The 25,922-nt window shown below is 41.7% G+C and overlaps 2 long non-coding RNA genes across 3 annotated transcripts; both read left to right on the top strand.

Annotated features, from left to right (window-relative positions):
- Positions 1 to 7,854: 7,854 nt before the first annotated feature.
- Positions 7,855 to 10,857, top strand: LOC124073934. Its single transcript, XR_006845745.1, has 3 exons — positions 7,855 to 8,030; positions 10,354 to 10,424; positions 10,784 to 10,857. It is a non-coding gene; the product is annotated as an uncharacterized LOC124073934 (long non-coding RNA).
- Positions 10,858 to 13,039: 2,182 nt separating this feature from the next.
- On the top strand, positions 13,040 to 25,886 carry LOC124073632. 2 transcript variants are annotated; one of them, XR_006845702.1, is made up of 4 exons: positions 13,040 to 13,762; positions 14,393 to 14,539; positions 25,068 to 25,152; positions 25,756 to 25,886. It is a non-coding gene; the product is annotated as an uncharacterized LOC124073632 (long non-coding RNA). The 2 variants fall into 2 exon arrangements; XR_006845703.1 differs by lacking the exons at positions 13,040 to 13,762; positions 14,393 to 14,539 and adding an exon at positions 24,144 to 24,204.
- Positions 25,887 to 25,922: the final 36 nt, after the last annotated feature.

The raw sequence follows: 25,922 nt of genomic DNA on the forward strand, positions 1-25,922 counted from the left end.
AGAACCAAAGTTGATGTGGAACCAGTCCCTGCCACGGGACAAGCGCTCATTGTTATGCGGATGACACGCAATTGTACTTATCAATGAAACCAGATGAAACAAATCAGCTAGTCAAGCTTCAGGCATGTCTTAAAGACATAAAAACCTGGATGACCAGCAACTTCCTACTTCTCAATTCAGACAAAACCAAAGTTATTGTTCTGGGCCCCGAACACCTTAGAAACAAATTATGCAGTGATATTGCATTGATAGATGGCTTAGCCGTGGCCTCAAGCTCCACTGTAAGAAATCTAGGAGTTATCTTTGACCAGGACATGTCCTTTAACTCGCACATTGCAAATATTTCAAAGACTGCATTCTTTCACCTCCGAAATATCGCAAAGATTAGGCACATCCTGAGTCAGAAAGATGCAGAAAAATTAGTCCATGCATTCATTACATCTAGACTGGATTACTGTAACTCCCTTCTATCAGGCTGCCCCAGTAAATCCATAAAGACTCTCCAGCTAATCCAGAACGCTGCAGCACGACTACTGACAAGAACCAGCGTGAGAGACCATATTTCTCCTGTTCTGGCTTCTCTACATTGGCTACCTGTAAAATTCAGGATAGATTTTAAAATTCTCCTCCTCACTTATAAAGCCCTGAACGGTCAGGCACCATCCTATCTTAAAGAGTTAATAGTACCCTATTATCCCACCAGAACTTTGCGTTCCCAAAATGCAGGGCTACTTGTGGTTCCTAGAGTCCTCAAAAGTAGACTGGGAACCAGAGCCTTTAGTTATCAAGCTCCTCTGCTATGGAACCATCTTAAGGTTTCGGTCCGGGAGGCGGACACCATCTCTATATTTAAGAGTAGACTAAAAACTTTCCTCTTTGATAAAGCTTATAGTTAGGGCTGGCCTAGGCCGGCCCCTAGTTATGCTGCTATAGGCTTAGACTGCCGGGGGCCCTCCCATGACGCACTGAGCTCTTTCTTCCTCTCCCTCTCCTTCTGCACACATTCATGTCCCATTAATGCATATTACTAACTCAACTTCTTCCCTGGAGTCCCTGTGCTTTCTTGTCCCGCAGATTCCTAGTGATCATGACTGGACCTCCTGCTGCGGTCCTGCTGTCGTCCTGCTCAAAACCTACTGCAATTACTACTGTTTAGTCATAATCTGATTTAAATCTGTTAAGACTCAGTACAGCTACTACCATTATTGTCACTACCATTGTTATCAAAATCACCATAATACCTTCTGTATACTTCATTGTCATTATCATTATCTACATTTCGATACTTCTGGTATTATTACTGCTGCTATGCATCTCTGCTTGTGTGCTCCTTCTCTCACACCCCACCCCCTCTGCCTCTCTCCCTTGCTCTCTCTGTCGCTCTCCTGCTCTCTCTCTCTCTCTCTCTCTCTCTCTCTCTCTCTCTCTCAACCCAACCGGTCAAGGCAGATGGCCGCCCATCTTGAGCCGGGGTCTGCTCCGAGGTTTCTGCCTTCTAAAAGGCAGTTTTTCCTCGCCACTGTCGCCAAGTGCTTGCTCAAGGGGGAATGTTGGGCTCTCTCTATTTTACAATTTAATTAAAGAGTTTGGTCTAGACCTGCTCTAATTGGAAAGTGTCATGAGATAACTTTTGTTGTGAATTGGCGCTATATAAATAAACTGAATTGAATTGAATTGAATTGACTGGGCCTCCCTCACAGTCCCAACTGAGCCCACCCCACACTGCTGAGTGTGACATGTGTGACTCTAACATCAAAAAGACTCAGTGAGCTGTAATGAAACAAAAGCAGAAAGACACCTATGAGCAAACATTTGCCCAATCCCCTCTTTCCCTGCCCACACAAATGAGTAGGCGTCTGGCCAAGTTCATAGGAGCCAAAGCCCTTGTACAGTGTAACTTAAACAGCTTGATAGTCAAAGCATTGCTGGACACGGGAGTTCAAGTGAGCATGATTGAGTGAAGCTGGAAAGAGTAATACTACCAGACACACCAGTCAGACCGCTCAGTGAAATATTTGATGACAAGGAAGAGCTAGAGGTCCAGGCTGTGAATGGAGACATTCTTCCTTTTGATGGCTGGGTCCTCATCACAGTCAGCTTGAGTGGAAATGGCAGCTTCAGTGAACCCATAACAGTACCTTTCCTTGTCTGCAGTGTTCCACTTGGCCAGCCACTACTTGGATTCAATGTGCTGGAGGAAGTGGTCCGAAGTCGACCAGCAGAACTCGTCTCAGCTTTTATCGCTCTCCTTGCTGATGCAATGTCAATGCCTACTGAGAAAGCTGAGTCACTAGAGACCTTTATTCAAGCTGGCAAAACATCTGCGCATCATGGACGGCTGCGGACTGGCACTCATGATACGATTATTCCAGCTGGACAAGTAGCTTGGATAAAATGCCAGGTTCCATCTGCTATCGATCAACCAGATCTTCTTTTATTTGAACCTAATGAAGATGATGCGCACTTGTCAGAGTTAATGGTAGGAGAGGGCCTACTGAAAGTGCAGAGTTCAAAGAGACCCTATGTTACTATCCCAGTAAAGAATAGCGCAAAACATTCAGTCACTATACCAAGAAAGACAGCCCCAGGTAGTGTTCAGACTGTGGCAAAGGTGATTCAAAAAGACCCACTGGAGGGATCCAAGACAAGAACAGCGGTCAGTAACGCTCCAGTAACAACCACTACAACCAGTCCAGTCTTGTGGCAGCCTCCAGACTCTATGCACAGTAAGTGCTAAACTGTTACCGGTAATGAAAGTTTGGAAATGCATTCAAATCAATTTAAATGAATAATTATTTAGCATGGATTTTGTATTTAGTATTGATGTAAACATGTATTCTGTATATGGAGATTTAGTTTCTAATGGGTATTTGTTTGACATGGAAATTGAAATACATATGTTACATGACATTAGACATAAAGTATACATTGCATGTAAAGATGATTCTTAAAGGGAAAATGTACCTATTCAGGGAAATGTTTAATAAAATAACTGCAGAGAGTGCAAATACGCTGTTGCCCTTCCTCATCTTTATTTCAGGATATTTATCTGTTCTTATGGTGCCGTCTCGGTGGTACCCGCTACATATAGCCCATTTTTACAAGCAGTTTGTCTCAAAGAGCTTTACATAACATCATGGCAACATCCTCTGCCCTTCGACCCTCACATCAACGAAGGAAAAACTCCCAGATAAACCTTTAACAAGGAAAAATGGAAGAAACCTCAGGATGAGCAATAGAGGAGGGATCCCTCACCCAGGGCGGGCAGATGTGCAATGGATTTTGTGCAGGCAAGCAGTTAACAACATGAGACATGGGATAGATGGGGAATGGTCAGTGTAGATGGGGTTAAAGTTAAAGACTTGTGGCCTAAATATTGAGATAAAAGAGAGTAAAATAATTAAGCTTTGTTATGTGCTCCCTTTGGTAACCAGGACACCAACAAGAGCCTGGAGTAGCTGTCACTGTAGCGACGGCGCACAGGGAAAAAGCCTGGAGGTGTGCAGCAAGGATGCTTTTATTACCTGGATGACATGACTAAAAGGGAATGGGGACCCCCAGTGGCTCTCACCCAACTTAAACTAAACCTCACACCTAGGTATGGAGAGTGAGGTTTTGGCACTCATTCAAACAAAGGGTTGTAAAACCCTATCTTCAATCTTGTGGGGGTCTCTCTATCATGAATCTCAGCACATGGCATGAGATCCCAACATTCACTATAAATTTAAAGATTAGATCAGATGCAACTCCCTCTGTAGAAATGTCTCTCCCGCAGTCCCTCTTTCAATTGATCCGCAGCCTTCCAGTTCTTTGCTAAGTCTTTTAGCTGTCATGTTTCCAGTAGTTATTTATTTGTTGTTTTGGACCAGGTTCCTTCAACAGTGCAATTCAAAAGGCACACTGCTGGACCACAATGAACAGCAGAGCCAATGACTTTTCCCAGGATTTTTGTAACATTTTCCCAAAAGGGATGTACTTTAGCACAAACCATTATCATATTATAGAAAGTGCCTTTATCATGGTTGTAGTGTCAAAAAAGATTAGTCAAATACTCTCATTATATACAGAAATGTAGTATGCAGTATAAAGAAATGTATGTAAAGTTGAGCAAACGTTCTCAGTTTTTTTGTCATGTGGATTTCTCATATCGTCTTAAGTTCTAATATCTTTGGATATCCATCAATTTTAAATGGTCTCCCATGGAACATCAGAGTAAGCTTAATAACCTTAGTAAGTACCTTGCACCAGGGACGTGCAGAGACCTCTGGTGGGGCAGGGGCTCAGTTTATAAAAAAGGGCACAAAACATTTCAAGCAATTGAACTTTATTTAAAACTGAATTTCAATAACAACTTCTTTTGATGCTGAATATTGGTCCTCAAAGCAGCAGTTTTCGGCTTGCCATGTTCTTGTAAATGTCTATGACAACACTGTGTTCAATTGATAAAAGCTTCATCATACTTTAGATTGAATTTTAGGACATGGGCAGGGTCAGTTGGGTGCTGTAAGTGGAGTATATTTTGGAATGACGCCTCGCATACAGCTTCTCCTCGCTGTGCTTCACAACTTCCCTCTTCCTTTTCTGTTTTTGGATTTTCTACATACACACTTTCTGCACTCTCTTCCTCACTTTCTGCACTCTCCACCTCCTCCATATCCTGCACACTTCCTGTGCCTCCTTCAGTAACTCCTGCTTCTGCCTCAACCTTTCCATCTGCCCTTTCCACCCCTGAAAACAAGAATGTTGTTATTTACTATTTAGTAGCCCATTCATCAATCACTGCTACTTAAGAAACTGGTACATTATTAGTTCAGAACTGACAAGGTGCATCTGACTTTAATAAATGCGTACTGCTAACATGTTATACTGCATCTGTTGCAATAATATAAATATAATATTGCAATAATCTGTTGATGCAATAATATGATTTTAGAAACAAGACATGTCAGATGGTTCTTGTTCATTCTGAAGTGAAGAGTTTTCTAACCTGTGGTTGTCTTTGTAACCCAGCTGGTCAAAGATCCACTGCCTTTTGCTGCCTCCCGCAACTCCTTCTCCCTCTGCTTTTTATTCCTCTCTTTACGAGGCATCTTTCCACTGCAGAATTCAATGTGTTTTATAGGTCAACATATAATGCATAAGAAACCTAGACACACTATAAACTAACTTGAAATTCTCCTTTATTAGCTAGACATCTTGGGCTAGACTTTTTTTTTTTTTTTTTTTTTTTTTTTAGAAATTTAGTAATATGTATTATGCTATTTAAATAACGATGACAGGATAGGGCTTTTTGACTGTTTGCAAAATAGTTGTATGTGGGCTACTGGTGAATATTTTATGGATGTTCATATCCATGCACTTGGAAGAAGAATGAGAAGAGCTAAACCTGTTGTCAGTGCAAGATGAATCAGGGTATTACTAATAGCTGGTGATAGCTATAGACTGTATAGTAGCAGGGCATTGTATCTTAGTGATTTTTCAGAACCACTTTTTAGCCTTGTCATAGCCAAGTTCCAACTAGCTCTGTTGATAAGCTGGTGTCGCAGTTTCACGTGATCCTATGTTCGTGACAAAGACAAGGGCGTGCGTAATGGAACAGAACAATTTGGAATCGGGTTCATTCAACTGTCATGCGTGCAGATTATCGTGTTATGGCGATTTAGAAAAGGTTTGCCTACTCCGCCTGCTTTATGAATTAAGTCAACTAACTTAAGGTTAAGTCAGGGCTACTATAAAATGGTAGTAGAGCCTGGTTCATCTTCTAGAATATTCGAAGCTGCCACATTACTAAATCGATGAGGTTGCTCTACATTACACAACCCAATGCAAAATACAGCCCTAAACAATGTATTAACTTGTCCTTTCATGAATCATACAACATGAATGGTCAGAAAAGGAATGAACACTGTGATTCACTGCGACCTTACCATGCGCCTCTCCTTCTTGCATCGTCTCACTTGATGGACGTATGCACACGCTTTTAATCTACTCAACCGCTGGGTTATGAAATGTTTAACCCATTATGGGTTATTTATATGAGATTTGGGTTACTTTGGGTTATTTTTGTTCACCTCATGCGCTGGGTCAAAATCCATCAACCAAACATACAACCCCTGGCAAAAAATATGGAATCACCAGTCTTTGATGAGCACTCAGTCAAACATTTTATTCTGTAGATCAAACTCACATCAAAAATATGAAGCAATAATGAGATCATTCAAAAGTGCAGCTCCTTGCCATTCAGAAACACTAAAAGAAATGAACAAAAATCACTGTGGTAGTCAGTAAATGTTACTTTTATAGAGCAAGTGCTTGGAAAGAAATATGGAATCACTCAATTCTGAGGAAATAAATTTGGAATCACTTAATGTTGAGGTAGAGAGTAAGGGCTCAATCAGTCAATTACAGTCTTTTAATTGGGCACCTGCCTCAGATTAGTTCTGCTCGATAGTCTAGAGTTAAAAACACTGCAATTATCACAATTTGGAGGGCTGCAGGAGCAAGTGGAGTGGCAAGGATCATGGCTCCAACAAAAGAGATGTCTCTTGAAACCAGAGAGAGGATCATCACGCTTCTTGAAGAAGGGGTTTCTTCTCGCATGGTAGCCAAAGATGTGGGCTGTTCACAGTCAGCTATTTCGAAGATATGGACCAAGTACAAACAGCATGGGAAGGTTCTTAAAGCCAAGCGCTCTGGTAGACCAAGGAAGACATCCAAGCGTCAAGACAAAAACCTAAAGGCCTTATGTCTTGAAGACCGAAAACGCACCTCAAGACAAATGAAGAAGAAGTGGGAGGAAGCTGTATCAATGTCAATGTATGTGAGCGAACCGTGCGAAATCGTCTTAAGGAAATGGGATTTTCATACAGAAAAGCTAAAAGAAAACCATCATTGACGCCTAAACAGAAAAGAACAAGACTGCAATGGGCTAAGGAGAGGCAAGCATGGACTGTAGATGACTGGATGAAGGTTATCTTCAGTGATGAATCAAGAATCTGCATTGGACAAGGTGATGATGCTGGAACTTTTGTTTGGTGCCGTTCCAGTGAGATTTACAAAGAGGACTGCCTAAAGAAGACCTCCAAGTTTCCACAGTCCTTGATGATCTGGGGCTGCATGTCAGGTAAAGGTGCTGGAGAGATGGCTGTAGTTAAATCTTCAATAAATGCACAGGTATACATTGACATTTTGGACAGCTTTCTTATCCCTTCCATTGAAAAGATGTATGGGGATGGTGAAATCATATTCCAAGATGACAATGCATCGTGCCATAGAGCGAAAACTGTGAAGGCATTCCTTGCAGAAAGACACATCCAGACAATAACATGGCCCTCTAATAGCCCTGATCTCAACCCAATTGAAAATCTGTGGTGGAAATTGAAAAAAATTGTCAACAACAAGGCTCCAACCTGCAAAGCTGAACTGGCAACAGCAATCAAGGAGAGTTGGAACCAGATTGATGAAGAGTACTGTTTGTCACTCATCAAATCCATGCCTCAGAGACTTAAAGCTGTAATACAAGCCAGAGGTGGTGCAACGAAATACTAGTTAGGTGTTAAGCTTTTTCTTTTTGTATTTTTATTGAGTGATTCCATATTTTTTTCCTCAGAATTGAGTGATTCCATATTTCTTTCCAAGCACTTGCTCTATAAAAGTAACATTTACTGACTACCACAGTGATTTTTGTTCATTTCTTTTAGTGTTTCTGAATGGCAAGGAGCTGCACTTTTGAATGATCTCATTATTGCTTCATATTTTTGATGTGAGTTTGATCTACAGAATAAAATGTTTGACTGAGTGCTCATCAAAGACTGGTGATTCCATATTTTTTGCCAGGGGTTGTACATCAGTTTGACTGTGCACCTGGGTTGTTTGCGCCTCCGACGTCATCACGTGGACAAACGCGCTCCACCACGAATCGGAATCCACACATCGCGCCGGGCTACATCACCGAGCGGTCACGGCCACGCATATTAGCACCAGAGAACCTGACTGATCATCCTACTGGCGAGGCAAATCCATAATAAAAGGTTTGTGCACACTACATATCTAATTCACATTGTCTGTGTTGCGTTACTAATTAAAGTAGTACGTTATCTTTATATTGTCCAGGCTAGTTGGTTGGTTTGGCTAACAACGTAGCAAAGATACTTTACGTAGCTAGCCATTTAGCCGTTATCATGGAAGCACACACGGATATAAGTTACCTTTTCTGTTTGGTTTCGGCCATTTACCGAATGAATTAATGAAACTAGTTCATAATGTCCATGGGCGTATGGTCATGTTTATTTTGAGTTCGCCAGCTAGCCAGCTGGTTCGCTAACGTTAGCTAGCAGGCTAATATGCCAGCTAGTTAGTTTGCTAGCTATCAGGTTGTTTGCAGTCACTGACGCCCGAAACACATTACAGGCGTCTAAGAAGCGTGGCGTGAGCGTCACGTCTTGCTTTTCATTTCGGCGTCCATGTTAACGGGTTGTGTGTCCGACACACGCTTGTGAGCCACAGCAGTTCAGCGACACTCACGCCACGCTTCTGAGACGCCTGTAACGGTGCTAATACTAAATAATACTATAATAATACGGCTTGGAGCTGATTATTATTATTACTATAATAATACTATAATAAGGACGCGAATTCAGCACGCTAGCGACTCGCTTGCCTGCGTCTGATTAGCATATCTTTGAGCCGAGCTCTACTTTCCCGCCCGCCGCGCGCTAGCCTCGCTTGTCTACGTCATTGGCTACCTCTTCCTGGTCGCTTCCCAACTGAAAGCAATGGAACGCCTCGCCTCCCCCGCGTAGTTCGCTTGCATGTAAAACAGGCCAGAGAAGAACTTTCAACAGGCTAATCAGACGCGTTGTTCGCGAAGTGGTAGCCAATGGGAGAGCTTTCAAATGACGGTTACCTCGTGGTGTCAAGTTACAACATTGTACTGGTAGGTAAACATTTGACAGCAGAGCCATGTGTGTGCATAAAACCGTGAATGAGAACATGTAAACGTCGGGAGGAAATACACGAGGATTCATTCAGCCCTTTTCGATAACTATTAAACTGGACAAACAAAACTTGATTTCGATGGTAACGTTTCTCGACACGCCTATTCCCCGCCTGCCCAAAGCGGGCAAGCGAGTCGCTAGCGTGCTGAATTCGCGTCCTTGTATTAGCACCGTAATGTGTTTCGGGCGTGATTCTGATGACGCGCTAGGGCCAGATGGAGGGAAAGAAGTGAAAAGCGAAAGGGAGGAGATGGAAGAAAACTGAACTACCAGGACGCAAACGTTTTATTTCTCTGACGTTTTCACATCACAAACGATGAACAGCAGCAATAAAACACGTCTTGTAGGCAAAATATGTAGGCTGTTATATCACTTTAGTGTAGGGCGGCTGCTGTCAAAAGTTTCATTTATAATTTTCACTGCAGCCTCCATTATTCTCGCCTGGGAAAGAGATCAAAATCCTAAGATATGAGTGGAAAGTATTGTTCCTGCACTCCATATAACCTTTTTTTTTTTTTTTTTTTTTTAACTCAAAGTAGCTTAACCATGTCATGTGATATGCTAAATTTGAGAAGAAAAATGACTGCACAGTCTTTTCTCTCCATGCCTTATGCGAATCTATAAGCTTATTCTGTATATTAATTGTTAAAAAATGAAAATGAATGAATGGAAATTAAATGTGTCTTATCATTAAAAAAATAGAATTAAAATAGCAGGTATAACAGATTATGACGGAATTTTTACGACCCTGTCCGTCAAAATGACATAAACATAGCCACATAAGTTAGGTTACCTTTGACAAAGTGGTCACTGGACACACAAGCATTATCTTACTCCACTCCTCCCGACTGCAGACGAAGGTTCACAAGCCATTTTGCCGGTGTTTTTCGATCAATTTCTTGCTTTTTTCCCCCTTACAAACAACAACTTTCAGTACTTGATTAAAGCTCTTTGTGGTTTCTTAGTTTGATTGATTTTGAGCAACCATAAACAACGCAAACCATCTGCATTTTTAGAGTTTATGATAGTGCTTTCCTGTGTAAAAAATCACAACGCAGTGACGTGATGCCATGTGCCAACAGGCAAATTCAACCTGGGCATATGGTTTCCTAATATAAAGTTAATCCAATTTACATGTATGCAATTTGTCACTTAAATTGTATAGGGAGAGAGAGGAATTGGTTTGTGATGCTAAATAAAATGACTCTGTTCACTGTTCACCCACTAACAAGCTTGTTATCTTCACATTGGATTACATTGTACTGCTTGTCTGCATCACTTTTGGTATGGTGATACCTGAATAGTTAATACAGTAGCAATTTTATTTTTGCTTAAGCTCTTTTTGTGTTTGTTTCAGACTAATGGACAGCTTTGTCATTGACACTTTGACAGAGTGGCAGCTGACAGACTTTATAGAAAGATTTAAAGGTAAGAAATATATATTTTTTCCCCACCCACAGCATATCAATTCTGCATTGCTACTCATAGTGATAATTTGGATAGTCATGGAGTTGACTACATTCTTTTTTTTGTATACTAATATAATTTCCTCTATTTTTCAATAGCTTCCATGTAATGTGTCAAAGTGACTCTAATAAATGAATAGGGCACATGTCTTTTGTAGGCTTTCAGTGCTTCATTCTATTTTGTAATAATACATGATGGAATATGCATGTTTATTACTATAGCTTCCTATAGCTTCCGTGTAATTAGCCATACATTTTTGTTTTCTTCTCCTATGTTGTAAAAACAAAGATGTCTTTGTGTTTTCTATTTTTATCTTTCAGAGGAGGAGATTGATGAGGAGAGTTTTCGTCTTTTAGATGAGGCTACCATCAACCAGTTGATCCCAAGAGCTGGCCCTATGCTCAAGTTCCTCAAACAATTTAGAGGACTTGTACGTAGTTAAGATCAATGGGGACGTGAGAGGCTCAATTCTTCAGTTTTCCACACACTATTATTATTTCTATTTACTGTTTAATTGTTTCTTTTGCAAGACGGCGTATACTTGCTTTAAGTGTAAAAGGCAAATTTCAGGGGGTGTCAAGAGTCTTTTTATGCATTTACGTGCAGTACACTGTATAAACTCAGCATCAACACATTTCCAGTGTAGTGAAAGTGGTTGCGGTAGGACATTCTCTTACATGTGGTCTTTTAAAAGACACTTGGAAAAGGAGCATGAAGTTGAAAATACTCTTGATGACCCCTTGGAAGGTCCAGCCCCACCTGTTGATGTACTGAATGTTGAAATGTTGAATGCTGAAATGGAGCCAGCACAGGGAGATGAGGAAGTTGAGGATTGGGATGAACTAGAGCCAGAGGGCATTACCAATCGGGTGGCCCTCTTTTTAGCCCACCTTAGATCCAAATATTCTATGACCTACTCAAACTTAAACTTTGTGGTCCAGCATACCTCCAGTTTAATTACCGATATTGTCAGCAGACTGCAGTCAAAGACTATGTCTTTATTTCGTCAGTTTGGTCGTGATCAAAGCCAAGAGGTAGAAGAGCTTGGGGTGGAGTTCTCAGAAGCAGCTGAGCCTTTCAAAGGAATGGAGACAGATTATAAGCAGATGCAGTATTTTGCCAAATCTGGTCACTTCATTCAGCCAGTTGAGGAGCTTTTGTCAGGGGTTTCTTATGTTCAGCCAAGAGCCTCTGCCACTGGCATTGTCCGGCAAGTTGGAATTCCTGATTCATATCACCGTATTCCGTTGAAGAGCCTTTTGACCAAGATTCTTGAAATTCCCGGGATTTTACAGGCCATGCTGGAATGGCAGCGCGGAGAGGGTGATGCAATTCAGGATGTTTTTGATGGGGAGTTTTGCAAAACACATCCATTGTTCCAGAACGAGGTTTCAATCCCACTTGTGATTTACCAAGATGATTGTGAGATAGTAAATCCGCTTGGTTCTAAGACTGGGATTCACAAGTTAGGACTTATTTATTTCATCTTGATGAGCTTGCCACCAGACCTGCTGTCAAGTTTGCAGTCACATTTCCTTTTGGCAGTGTACAAATCCGATGACGCAGCGACCTATGTCCTTGATGCAATCCTGCACCCTATTGTGGAAGAGATCAGGTGTCTAGAGAGCGATGGCATCCTTGTTAATATCCCCAACTATCAAGGTGTTGTCAAGTTCACAGTGGTCCAGGTAGTTGGAGATAATTTGGGCTTGCATAGCGTTCTTGGCTATATTGAAAGCTTCAGTGGAAATTATGTGTGTCGGTTCTGCAAAGCAGACAAAGGGGTGGTGCGGTCTCTGACACTGGAAGATCCTGCACTATTGCGTGATCGCAATAGTTATGAGGCAGATTTGCGTACAGCTGACTCCTCCCAGACAGGCCTGAAAAGAGGCAGTGTCTTCAACAACTTGTCTTTTTATCATGTATCAGACAATGTGGCAGTTGACATCATGCATGATGTACTGGAAGGGGTGGGGCCCTATGAAGTCAAACTTGTGTTGAATTCGCTAATCGAGCAAAAGCATCTCACATTAGAAAAGCTCAATTACAGAATAACAAGCTTTGACTATGGATTTTGTGATAAGAGTAACAAACCTTCTGTCATAAGCAAGAGTGTTCTCAGAAACCCTGAGGGCTCCATGCGGCAGTCAGCATCTCAAATGTGGTGCCTACTGAGGTTGCTGCCGACAATGATTGGTGACCTTATACCTATGGATAACAAGCATTGGGAACTCCTACTCCTCCTACTCTTGTGCATGGAGTTCATCTTTTCTCCTTCGCTTACTGTAGCAGCAACACTGTACTTAAGCAAAATCATTGAAGAGCATCACTCTCTCTTCCTGGAACTCTATCCTCACCTACATTTACGGCCAAAGCATCACTTCATGCTCCATTACCCAGGAGTCATTCAAAAACTCGGACCGTTGAGGCAGTTCTGGGCAATGAGATTTGAAGCTCGACATGCATTTTTCAAACAGGTTAGCCATGTAACTTGCAACTTCAGAAACATTTGTAAAACCATGGCATTTCGCCATCAGATGATGCAGTGCTACCATTTCATGTGTGGAAAACACAATACAGAAGTTGGTCCAGGGCACAGTACATTTCTGGCCAACATTGAGGGATTTAAAGAGATCCAAAGTGGTCTAGAAGGTATTCCTCTTTTTAGTGAGCTGTATGTGCCAGCCTGGGTTACATTTAAGGGAACTGAATATAGAGCAGGCATGACTGTATTCCTGTCCTATGATCCATATGGAGAGCCTCAGTTTGGTCTCATACAATCAGTTTTACTACTGGAGCAAACGTCACATACACCAACAATAAACTTGTTGTAAAGGAGTGGGAAACACAGTGGTTTGACAGGCATTTATTTGCATACAGTGTGATTCCCACTCAAGTTTTGGCAGCTGTAGATGTGAGAGAGCTGCTTGATCACCATCCCCTCCATGCAGCCAAGTCATACAGAGAGGATGATGACTGTTTATACATTTCCCTGCGCTGTAGACTTTTTTAGATAATCAGCTGACTGCCACCAGGTGTGTTTGTGTGTGTATATGTATGTATGTATGACACTTGCAAATAGTATTTTGACAGGTTTTTATATGTTGAAAAGGCCTTGCTTAACATTGTCCCTCATATTAGTTTAGTTATTAGCCATACATGCTGCGTTGCCATTGCTTGAGGATGATCAGTATTTGACTACCGGGATGGCAAGAACTACTGGACTTCTGGGATGAGATGATGTTATGGGACTACTGGGATGTTAATTAAATGACTACTGGGATGTGATAAGTTGTACTGTAAGTATTTTTGGTTTAATCACATAATGTCTATATGCTCTATATACAGTCTTCGTCACTGCCACTGTTATGTTTTAGAAGTCACATTTTTTAAAGACACCTGCATGGTCCAAGAAAGCAAACTTGTCACCTTTTACACCTAAAAACAGGACACTTGGGTTAAGAATTTCTGAGCGGTTTTGTGTCTGAAACCATGTGCACCCTCTAAAAGTGTGCTGCACCACTGTCCACATAGGTTTACAAATGTATTGTAACGAACGGCAGAGAGTGCACCCTACTGGTCTCAAACCGGGGTCCCCAAGCCGGCTTCCTAACCGCAACACCAATAGGGGCAGCTCAGCTTGGCGGAGTTGTTATTTATCCTCTTATACTGCCCCGTGTTAGCTACACTATAAATCCTTTGGCAGTGAGAATACCAGCCAGTACACATCTGTCACACCATGCATACTGTATGCAGTCCTCTGAGTCCACTAGTCTAGTATGGCAAAAACATGCACAGATTCATATATTGACCTCCACCCCATCTGTCACCTTGTTCACTATCCATCCAGGAGTTTACATACTGATGCACAGCCAACTATTCCAGGTGGCCGCTACTATTTATGATATTAACCTGGATTTTCTGTGTAGGTTGAACCTACTGTTGTACCTGCTATCCCAGCTACAAGCTCTGATGCCACATCAACTTCCACGCCTCCAACCCCCATGGAGGAACAAGCAGCAGCTGTGGTACCAGTGAATCAGCTGATACAGACGATACACATCATTCCACAGTTTGTAAGTTCCACATTTAAGACTTGGGTGTCACTTTATTTAATCAACACTAGGCTGGGTAATTAATCAAACCAAAATCTAGAAACTAAACTGAATTTATCTTGTGTATGTTGATTGATCAAGTTTTTTTTTCTTTAATCAGCAAGTCCACCTGGATAAGAAATAGTAATTTTCTTATCAAATAAATTTATTTGATTAGCCTTTTAAGTCCCCTGCTTGTTTTGCAGGAGTCCATATCTTCACTGAAAATAGCTGATGTTAATTCACAATGCATTGCATTTCAATTCTTTGAGCTTTTAGATCAGCTAATTTCTAATTTCTTAAGCCCTATGTATGAGTGAAAACTCTCTACAAGCTCACAACACATTGTGGTGCACTGTAGCGAACTGTGAAACATAAACATTTTTTGTGTGTATTTATTTTATCTTTAATATTTATTTCATATTTTGATGTGAACATATTTGATTGTTTTCTGCTTACTTGGAATATAGTGGAAAATAGTTAATTTAACATCACTTGACCACGTCATCAGTCATCGCGTTATCACTTGGTCTCGTACGTTCGGTGAGTTAAGTTTCGTTTTTTGGACTGTCGGCGTGTGCATGTGCAAGCGGTGCATGTAAAAACGAAAAGGACTGAAATAAGGAAAATTGGACTTTTAGCAACTCCTAACCTTCTGGTTGGAGGGGCACACGGTATGGACATTTGATTTAAATATTTGTATGTGTGTAAAATATGTTTTTGCTTTAATATTTGTGTAATAAGTTTAAACAAAGAAATTCGTAGAGACGTGACAGTTTCATTGATGTATGTTTGCCACCGTGTTATTTCTATTGCAGTGTTCACGGTGGTCTTGGGCGTTTGTGAACAGAAAATTGCTGTAATAAATGTCTGAACCATCAGTCGGAGCGTTGCACTTAATCCACACCAGTGAAGAAAAGTTGGGAGCAGCTACAGTGAACACGTACACCACGCGTGTGCAGCTCAGCCTGAGGCCTGAGAACATCGAGGGACAACACGCGCTGAATGCAAGCTGTGAACTTCGAGGATCTCCGAGATGGACGAGAGAGAGAGGAAGGGAAGACCGTCGCAGCCTGAAGATGACAGCTCGTCGGCAGCATGAAAACATCGAGTCGCTACAAGAGAGCAACAGCGTGCCGTGGTCGTGAGTGGACTAAGCAAGCCCTTGGCTTTCAGGGTTCACAGTGAATAAGAAACGAACATTATAACTTGTACATATTTAAATAATTGTGAAAGGCTGTAGTGAGCATATTTGTGTGAATATTTCAGGCCTTTGTTAATGGGTAATTTTACATTCATAAAATGGCTGCAAGCAAAGAAAACACTCTTGTACTTGAGGGAGTAATTCATGCTCTTGAAGAAGAAAAAATAGAATTACAAACCTGGTTAGAAACTGAAACAGATGCAGAAGTAATAGAGGAAATAACAAAACGCCTGACTGAAATTGATAGTAGTCTGCAAGCTCAAAGTGTAGAGAGTCAGGAATCAACTTTGCAACCTGAAGAAGTAAGTACTCAACCTGAGCAATCAAGGCGATCAGACAGAGAACGAAAACCAACTGAAAAGCCTATGTTAAAGATGAGAGTGATAAAAAGGAGAGAAAATTCATGTTAACCTATGTTACCTTCAAAGGTCAGGTTCAGTACACTAGGAGCAAACTTAAAGAAGAATGTGACAAAGAGAAGCTTGAAAGTATGATCGCTACTTTAGAAGAATATGAGTCACACTTAAAGCAGGTGTATGAAAGCTTACGTTCATTGACAACACCAAGTCAAGACATAAGACGGCGAATGGATAGCTGTACTTCAGTAACCAAAGAATTAATTGATCTGCTGAAAATGCGCTACTCAGAAGTAGGCAAAGAGTTTGATGCCCCTGCAGTGAAGGAATCACTCTCTAAACTACTTCAGAGAGAAGAAGCGAGATCAATATATGGATCCACTGTCTCAAGAGCTGGTGCGAATAGCGTAGCAGGAAGTCAAGTTTCAGTAAAGAAAGCAGAAGCAGCAGCACGCTTAGCGTCAAAACGTGCCGAAATAATCAGAGAGAGTGAAATAGCTGCACAAAGAAAGGAAGTGTTTGAACAGCAAGAAAAATTGAAAATGCTGGAAAATCAAAGGGATCTGGAAGCTATGCAAGCTGAATATGATGTTTATGCAGAGGAGGAAACAAAAATAAAGGCTGAAATAGGAGAAAAGAAAGAAGTAACTCTGCCTCCAAGTCAGCCACAAGGAGAAAAGAAAGAAGTAAATCTGCCTCTAAATAAGTTCCGAACTTCGCATAATACAGCTTCATATGCTCAGATTCCCCAGGGCACATCAAACACTCCTCAGTCTGAAAAACAATCGGAGCAAAATTTAAGTGAAACTTCACTAGTGCAAGCCTTCAAAGAGTCTCTGATAATGACAAGACTTCCGGCACCTGAGCCGTCCGTGTTTACTGGCGATCCGCTCAAATTCACTGAATGGCGGACCAGTTTTAAAGCATTGATTGAGACCCCCTGTACAAACTCAGCACATAGACTGTTTTATCTCAGAAAATACATAAGCGGAGATGCATTGTCTGTGCTAGAAGGAACTTTTTACAGAAGTGATGAAGAAGCATACACGCAAGCATGGGATGCACTGAACAAGCGCTATGGCCACCCATTCATAGTGCAAAGAGCCTTCAGAGGTAAACTTAGTAGCTGGCCCAAGATAGGACCAAAAGAGCCACTAAAATTAAGAGAGTTTAGTGATTTCCTTGTGTCATGCAAAAATGCAATGCCTCACATATCAGGTCTGAAAGTTCTGGACGATTGTGAGGAGAACCAAAGATTGCTCCAGAAACTTCCCGACTGGGCAACAGCTCGATGGAATCGAATTGTCACCAAGGAATTGGATGATGGCAAGCCATATCCAAGCTTTGCAGATTTTTCAAACTTCTTGGCCAAGGAGGCACGCATTGCTTGCAACCCGGTGTCCTCACTTCACGCTTTGAAAGGGACAGAGGAAAAAGCAGGCACAGAAGTGAAACGAATAAAGGCTAGAACCCTAGTAACAACAACAAAGGTTGCTCAAGGGAAAGGTCACCCAGCTAAGGATTCAGGTGAATCAGCAGGCTCGACAATTACACCACCTGCAGCTCAAACTAAGAAGCAAATAAAATGCATATGTTGTCAGCAGAACCACTTCATTTACAAATGTGAAAGGTTTGCTGCTCTGACTCTTGATGAGAAGAAAGCGTTCATCAAAACAAACAATATGTGCTTCGCTTGCTTGAGAGTTGGCCATGTTGCAAAAGAGTGTCGGAAAAAGGCTACTTGCAATGTATGTAGAAGAAACCATCCAACGCCGCTGCATGATGAACCGGCTCAAGAAGAAAAGCTTGAAGCAAGTCAACAGCAAGACAGTTGCTCTACTGCTTTGTGTAGTGTGACTATGACCAATTCTGACCGCACGTCAATGATAGTCCCAGTGTGGCTGTCTAGTGATGTCAGGAATAGCCCAGAAATCTTGGTGTATGCGTTGCAAGACACACAAAGTAGCAATACATTCGTTTCGGAAGACGTGTGTGAAAAACTTGAAGCACACACTGAACCAGTTAAACTCAAGTTGTCAACCATGACTGGCAAGTCAATAGTGAATTGTCACAGAGTTAGTGGATTAAAGGTCAGAGGATACAACTCCGAAGAATGCATTGAATTACCACCAGCATACACTCGAGAAGATATCCCGTTGGAGAATACCAGCATTCCAACTCGGGAAACAGCCAAAGCTTGGACACACTTGCTTAGCATAGCTGACGAGATGCCAGACTTACTAGGCTGTCCTGCTGGACTGCTAATAGGCTACGACTGTGTCAAAGCTCTAAAGCCAAAAGAAGTTGTGTCCGGAGCTGAGCATGAGCCATATGCAGTGAAAACGCAACTCGGGTGGAGTGTGGTTGGTGCCAAAACGCCTACTACTGGTGCAATAACAAATGCTGGATTCTGCTATCGCATCTCTGTGAAAGAAATTCCACCTATTACGCCTGCATGTGCAATTAAGGCACTTGAGAAAGATTTTCAGGATACAAATCCTACAGATGGAACAATCTCTCAAGAAGATATTCAGTTCCTGCAAATACTGAATGAGGGAATTCATCAGAATGACATTGGTCATTTGGAGATGCCTCTACCCTTTAGAGAGCGACCTCAGCTACCTAACAACAAACATTTAACCACTGTTAGGCTGAAACATCTGAAAGGGAAGATGGATAAAAATCCCAAATACAAGTCGGACTATGTACAGTTCATGGTGAATGTTTTCAAAGATGGTGATGCAGAGGAAATCCATGTAACACCTAAAGTCGGGAACGCCTGGTACATCCCACACCATGGTGTGTACCACCCGCGAAAACCAGAGAAGATAAGAGTAGTCTTTGACTGTTCTGCCAAATACGAAGGCACTTCATTGAATGACCACCTCCTCACGGGACCCGATTTAACGAACGCCTTGACTGGAGTACTGTGTCGGTTCCGACAATATCCAATTGCGATCAACTGCGATGTGGAGAAAATGTTCCATCGCTTTCATGTTACTCCAGAAGATCGGGATTTCATGAGGTTCCTGTGGTGGGAGGATGGGAACACAATGAATGAGCCGAAGGAATACCGCATGAGGGTGCACATATTTGGAGCGGCATCATCCCCAGGATGTGCGAATTACGGCATGAAATATCTCGCCACCAAGTATGAGCATGAGTACCCCATGGCAGCAAGCTTCATCCGAAGGAACTTTTATGTGGATGATGGACTTGCCAGTCTGGATACAGTTGAAAGAGCCAAGCAACTTGTTCATGAAGCAAGAGAAGTCTGTCAGAAGGGACATCTGCGACTGCACAAGTTTGTTTGCAATAACAGAGCTGTCCTGGAGACCATTCCAGAAAGTGAGCGTGCTGTGGAAGTCAAGGATGTGGATTTGAACTACACAGAACTACCAGCTCAGAGAGTGCTTGGAGTGAAGTGGAACATAGAAAGGGATGTCTTTTCATTCAATGTGGTCCAACAAGAAAGAACAGCCACTCGCCGAGGCATCTTATCCACAGTCGCTACCTTATATGATCCGCTAGGATTTCTGGCCCCTTACATCCTGACTGGAAAAAGAATCCTGCAAGAAATGTGCAAGCGAGGTGTCGGCTGGGATGAGCCTGTACCGCCAGAGCTAAGACCAAAGTGGGAGACATGGCTCGACGACCTCTGCAATCTTCAAAATATCCAAATACCAAGGTGCTTTGTACCCAGCTACATTGGCGTGATCCAGAAGATTGAGCTGCATCACTTTTCTGATGCCAGTAATGTTGGCTATGGGCAGTGCTCGTATATCAGGATCGTTGCTGAACAACAAGTACATTGCTCTTTAGTTATGGCCAAGGCTAGGGTAGCACCCATGAAGATTGTGAGTATCCCACGTCTGGAGCTCACAGCTGCCACAATCTCTGCAGCCGTAAGCAAGCTTCTCAGAGAAGAGCTTGACCTGAGGATAGATGAAGAGTACTTTTGGACGGATTCGCAAGTCGTATTGGGTTACATCAAGAACGAAGCGCGTCGTTTTCATGTTTTCGTAGCGAATCGAATCCAAAAAATTAGAGACGCTACTGGCCCCAATCGATGGTTTTACATCGACACAAGTCAAAACCCGGCAGATCATGCATCTAGAGGACTCAAGGTGGCAGATCTATTGGAATCAAATTGGTTGAAAGGTCCCAAGTTCATGTGGGAACAGGAAATTGTGACTAACCCAATATCCCCAGAGCTTCTCGTAGGTGACCCAGAGGTCAAAGTCTTGAAAACGGATGTTGTGAAGGAAGATGACCTCCTGGAAAGGTTGGCTAGATTTTCAGACTGGGTCACATGCCTTAATGTCATTGCTCGCATCCAGAGGCTGGCTCATAGGGACATATCTGGGCTTGTTACTGTAGAAGAGCGAAAGAAAGCAGCTCTCGCGCTGATCAAAGTAGCACAAAAGGAAGCATTTGAAGAAGAGCTCAAATTGCTGAGCCAATCACAAAAGGTCAGGAAAACTCATAACATGTATGAGCTTGACCCAATTCTTGAGGACGGAGTACTCAGAGTTGGTGGCAGGTTAAGAAGGTCATCAGCTTCGCTGGAGTTCAAACATCCCGTAATACTCCCAAAAGAAGGCATCGTAACACAATTAATACTTGACCATTGCCATAAAGAAACGCAACACCAAGGCCGAGGCCAAACACTGAACAAACTCAGAGCTAGTGGCTACTGGATAATGGGTGCCAGTAAGGTTGTGGCCAGGCACATCAAGAGTTGTGTGACATGTAGACGGGTGCGGGGTCGAACTGAAGAACAGCGCATGGCTGACTTGCCTGTTGATCGACTAGAACCGTCTCCGCCTTTCACATACACAGGCATCGACTGTTTTGGCCCTTTTTACACAAAACAAGGGAGAAAGGAGTTCAAAAGGTATGGGCTGTTATTAACATGCTTAAGCTCACGAGCCATGCATATCGAGATGCTCGAGGACCTAACAACCGATGCATTTCTAAATGCATTAAGATGTTTCCTTGCAATAAGAGGAACAGTCAAACAAATCAGATCGGACCAAGGTACGAATTTCTTAGGAGCGAAAAATGAGATGAGAAAGTGCTTGTTAGAACTTGACAAGGAAAGGATCGCGACTTATCTCGCAAGAAAGGAATGTGACTTCCTTATGAATGTTCCCGAAGCCAGTCATATGGGAGGCATATGGGAGCGTCAGATACGCACAACCAGGAGTGTGTTGAGCTCTGTCCTTGCTCAGGCAAAAGGTCGACTGGATGACTCCGCATTAAGAACTTTCTTCTACGAGGCTATGTCCATAGTGAACAGTCGCCCACTGACAACTAACACCCTCTCTGATCCCAAAAGTGTGGAACCCTTGACACCCAACCACTTGCTTACCTTGAAACCTACGGTACCTCTTCCACCTCCAGGGAAGTTTGTTCAAGAAGATCTGTATGCAAGAAAAAGATGGCGCAGAGTGCAGTATCTTTCAGAACTATTCTGGAGCAGGTGGCGCAGAGAATACTTAACCAACATCAGCCTTAGACAGCAGTGGCATACAACCAGACGAAATGTGCAGGTTGGAGATGTAGTCATTGTTAGGGATGAAAACACTCCTAGAAATGAGTGGCCACTAGCTAAGGTTGTTGAGGCACAGGAAGATGATGATGGTCTCGTGCGAAAGGTGAAAGTACAAGTAGGTCAAAGTAAGTTAGGACCCAAAGGTGAGCGCTTAACACAACCCTCATTTCTTGAGCGCCCAGTCCAGAAATTGGTTATGTTAGTTGAAAATAGGTCAAAATAGCTTAGCATTAAAATAAGAATGAGAATAATCAGGCTTCTAATTTAGCAATCTATTCATTAGAATGTATGGGTAAAATTGAGTTTCAAGTTATTGGAAAATTACAAGTTTATTTCTTTGAATATGGTGAAAGTAAACCGTTTGTAATTTTGGTGGCAGTGTAGCGAACTGTGAAACATAAACATTTTTTGTGTGTATTTATTTTATCTTTAATATTTATTTCATATTTTGTGGAAATATTTTGATGTGAACATATTTGATTGTTTTCTGCTTACTTGGAATATAGTGGAAAATAGTTAATTTAACATCACTTGACCACGTCATCAGTCATCGCGTTATCACTTGGTCTCGTACGTTCGGTGAGTTAAGTTTCGTTTTTTGGACTGTCGGCGTGTGCATGTGCAAGCGGTGCATGTAAAAACGAAAAGGACTGAAATAAGGAAAATTGGACTTTTAGCAACTCCTAACCTTCTGGTTGGAGGGGCACACGGTATGGACATTTGATTTAAATATTTGTATGTGTGTAAAATATGTTTTTGCTTTAATATTTGTGTAATAAGTTTAAACAAAGAAATTCGTAGAGACGTGACAGTTTCATTGATGTATGTTTGCCACCGTGTTATTTCTATTGCAGTGTTCACGGTGGTCTTGGGCGTTTGTGAACAGAAAATTGCTGTAATAAATGTCTGAACCATCAGTCGGAGCGTTGCACTTAATCCACACCAGTGAAGAAAAGTTGGGAGCAGCTACATGCACTATGAGCTAATATTCATTCATTAATTGTAATGGAGGCAGTATTTTGAAATACTGGTGATATTGATTTGAATTCATATCATCCTTCCATAAATAAATAAATAAAATCTTCAATGTTGTCTCTTCTTGCAATTTTCTCAGGATGTTCGGCAGATTCTTACAGGCTTACCTGATGGCAAGCAAATTGTTGAGAGCCTTGATGATGATGATGTCATCACAACTAGTTTTTAACAGGAATCAGTAAAAGGGATCATATCTCCCCCATCTTAGCTTCTCTTCACTGGCTTCCGGTAAAATTCAGAATAGACTTTAAAATTCTCCTACTTACATATAAGGCCCTAAATGGACTCGCCCCATCATACCTGCAGGATCTAATAGTCCCATATACTCCCAATAGATCACTCAGATCACAGAGTGCAGGTTTACTTACAGTTCCCAGAATTCATAAAAGTAGAACGGGAGGACGAGCCTTTAGCTATCAGGCACCCCTGCTGTGGAACCAGTTGCCAATCTGGGTTCGACAGGCAGACACCACCTCCACTTTTAAGACTAAACTTAAAACCTTTCTGTTTAGTAAAGCATATAGTTAGCACCAAATAAAGTGTGTAGGGCTGGTAGGCATAGTTTCACTCACCTCATGATAAATAGCCACAGGTAGAATAGGTCTGACTAACTGTTAATCTTTAAATCTCTATCATAGCTAAGCTGCTATAGGCCTACGCTGCCGGGGGACACAAACATGATCCACCAAGCAGTTTCCCCTCCTCCTTCTCCTCTTCTATCCTCTCCCCTCGTCAGATTAACATGCAGTTCATTATTTTATGTCACTAACTGTGTGTCCAGTGCTCCTCGTAGTCTTGTGTCTCTCTCTCCCTTTCTCTCTCTCTCTCTCTGTATCTTTCTGCAGGTATCTCTCCATCCAGATCTTCAAGTTGAACTGTAGCCGGCTCTATGACCAACCCAATGTGTATTGTTGACATCTGCCTGTCATTCCTCTATGTACCGACTATGGGCGGGGTGGTTCTCCCTACGGGCCGAAATCGAACTGATATGATAGTGATTCTCAACATCACATAAAAAAAGAATACATGAATGTTACAGCAGTTCATTATAATTTTCATTACTATAATTTTCTTATAACTTGTGAAATGTTAAAATCATATTGAGGTGGTAGCAAAAGTGAAACTAAACAGTTGAGATTTTGTTTTGCTTATCTTTTTAGTAATGTCATTTCTCATGTTGTTAATTGATTTCCTGCCTGTACAACATCCATTGCACGTCTGCCCGTCCTGGGTGAGGGATCCCTCCTCTGTTGCTCACCCTGAGGTTTCTTCCATTTTTTCCTGTTAAAGGTTTTTCTGGGAGTTTTTCCTTAGTCGATGTGAGGGTTGAAGGGCAGAGGATGTTGCTGATGTTATGTTAAGCCCTTTGAGACAAACTGCTTGTAAAAATGGGCTATACAAATAAAGTTGACTTGACTTGACTTGACTTGACTAGCCAGAGATGTCTCCTCGTCCGTATCCTGGTGTCGCACCTCATTGAGAAGTTTGGAGAGAAGTACTTAAACATATATTTTTTTTAATTTATTGTTTTATGTTGAATAGGGTTCCTGTTAAATATGGCAACATTCTCAAAATAAAATAATAACATGTAGTTTTTGAGGTCTGACATTGACCTAGATTGGCTAGGAAGAACCAACACCTTGGCGACTTTTCCAACTGCTACAGCTATTTTCTTGGGATATGACATGTTTCAGCATTATTTTAAAGGGGTAGTTTGAATTTCAGGACATAAAGAAAGATGTATGAAATTCTCACTGTCAATATAGTTGATGCGAAGGTATTAATTAATAACCTGAGTCCTTTGTTCAAAGGTTTGATTTGGCTGGTTTACATTTACTCCACAAAACTCACTGGATTTGTATTGTTGATTTATTTTTTCTTAAAAATGCTGTCAATAGGCATACTTTTATGTTTTTGCTATGCAACTTATCAATGTGCCTCTACTGTTGCCTGCCTGTGGGTGACCGCAGCACAACCTGTCCTTATGCAAGCTTTTGCATGTACATCGCATTGATAAAAGTTGCACAGCAAATACAGAAAATAGTGCCCAGTTGATGGACACAGCTGTTTTATAAAAGAAATAAATCAACATTACAACCACAATTAGTTTTGTGGAGTAATGTTTTTTTAATTTATTTGTTCCAGCCAACTCACAGGAACTACTTGATATGAATCATAACCAAAAACTCTCAGGTTCAAAGTTTTGAACACGAGAGTTTTGGGTTATAAAGTAATCCCTTCGCATTGCTAATATTAAATGTAAGTATTTCATACATCTTTATGTCCTACAATCCAAACCATCCATGTAAATCTAGTTTTCACTTTTTACCTGTGTGATGTGTTTTTTCTGTTTTACAGTCCTACGACAGAGACCAAAAAGGCCCTGGCATTGGGTTTGGTTCAGTCATTTCCCAGTTTGAAAGACTCATCAAGCAGTGGCAGTGTTTTTTGTTAAAGGTCATTGAGATATTTATTTGGGGGTGTCATGATTCTCAAACAGATTCAATTTTATTTTTTACGGTCACAATACAATTCGATTTTCAATTTAAACTTCACCTAGTTAACTGGAGTCAGCCGAGGGCTCTAAACTAGGCCCCCTTCTGTTTGTGCTAGATTTCCAATGTAGATCACACTAGGGTTTGTACATGTGCAATCACTGTCTAAATTAATAAAAAAAAAAAATCCTTAAAAAGTCTTTGATAAAAAATTGGGAACTTGAGACCTTAAATTGTCTTAAATTTGGCAAAATTTGGCTGGAAGTCACGACTGTGATGCTCTGTGAGCCTGTAGGTCTGTTTTTTTTTTGTTTTTTTTTAGCAACAGAGCATGGAGAAGCATAAATTGAGCTAAAATGCTAAAACAGTCAGTTAACAGACACTCCTCTCAGAAATGCTTCCGTGCTGTTTGATGCCTGGTTTTATGCACTAAGCAGCAGGAAGAATAATTTGTCTACCTCTCTGAGGCCAGACAGATGTACAGACAAACCCTGTTCTCATTGTAGCCCACACTGCCCACAAAGCCCACAAAGATTTTGATTTCTTGGCAGGAAATATGGTACACCCCAGGACGGAACCACCGGCCAGCCACAGGATTCCTGGAGGAAAGGCTGCGGAACATCAGGAAAAGGCTGAGATTACCCAGCAGATCGCGGAGCGCGGCACAGACACCGCCCCAAATGCCAGGAGGTAGCGCTCTTGCGAAAACTTAAACTTA

Source organism: Scatophagus argus, chromosome 16 (assembly GCF_020382885.2).
Source record: "Scatophagus argus isolate fScaArg1 chromosome 16, fScaArg1.pri, whole genome shotgun sequence".
Lineage (NCBI taxonomy): Eukaryota > Metazoa > Chordata > Actinopteri > Scatophagidae > Scatophagus > Scatophagus argus.